Source organism: Cebus imitator, unplaced genomic scaffold, assembly GCF_001604975.1.
Source record: "Cebus imitator isolate Cc_AM_T3 unplaced genomic scaffold, Cebus_imitator-1.0 Scaffold354, whole genome shotgun sequence".
Taxonomy (NCBI): Eukaryota; Metazoa; Chordata; class Mammalia; order Primates; family Cebidae; genus Cebus; species Cebus imitator.
The window spans coordinates 1950696-1951880 of NW_016107669.1; positions in this window are offsets into that span (position 1 = coordinate 1950696).

The window sequence follows — 1185 nt, forward strand, 5'->3', positions numbered from 1 at the left end:
CATGTCAGTGAGCCACCATGGAACTAGATCCTCCAGTCCCACTGATGTGTTTAGATGATTGCATGACTGCAATTCTGGCCAGTATCTTGCCTCCGACCTCAAGAGACCCTAAGCCAGAACATCTAGCTAAGCTGCTTCTAATTTCCTGATGCACAGAAACTGTGGGTTAAGTGTTTATTGCTTTAAGACATTGAGTTTTGGGGTAATTTGTTGGGCAGCAGATTAAAACATCTTATTAGGCCTTTGTTTTTACCTAAGAATGCAAAAAAGTCAAGAGTATGTGGCAAGAATATGGAATAAATGATCAAGAGCTATAATCATTTCTTCATCTTTTTAACACATGCTAAAATAATATTACAATGAAAACGGAAGTAAACTCTACTCACATAACAACTATGACCATGCAGATGAGTTCATAATCCTTACCTGTCTCTGATCCCAACCAGCCATTTTTGTATAGGTGAATAGCTTAATCCATTACAAAAGTATTTCAAAAAAGTCCCTAGTTCATTTTACAAACATTTATGGAGACTCTACTATGTGTCATAGGCATGGTGGAAATTAAGTACATGTAATACAATATAAATTACATAATTATATGGCACAGAACACCAAACAATAGATGAAAAATCTTTTTATGTTCTCTACAATTTCATTTAAAACCAAGGCATTTTAATTTTCCCTTTATAAGAAATCACTTTGATTTTATCTAAGGATCACATGGAATAGTACCACACCTTCCCATTTGGATGTGGGAATTGCAATTGGATGCATAAATGCAGGCAGGGGACATACCTCACATGGATGATGTAGACTTGGACGCCCCTTTCTTGGAGATACATCTTGGAATGGCTGTATTGTGTACAGATCCAGTGATCACCACTATAGTATCACCTTAGCACAGCACCAGGCCTATGAGAAAAAGGGATTCTAACTCTCTCTGCTCCAGAGGGATATAAAGAAAAACAAAAGAAGATGGAACACCTAGTATCATTGATGAAATCTTACAATCAGGAGAGAAAAATTGTTTAAAAAATTCAAGCAGATGATTTCATAATTAAATCTTCTCCAGTTCTTGAAAAGTATTTTTTTGAGACATGCAGAATGATTTTGAAGACTTCGAAGAATGATTTCATAATTAAATCTTCTCTAGTTCTTGAAAAGTTTTTTTTTTTTTTTTTTTTT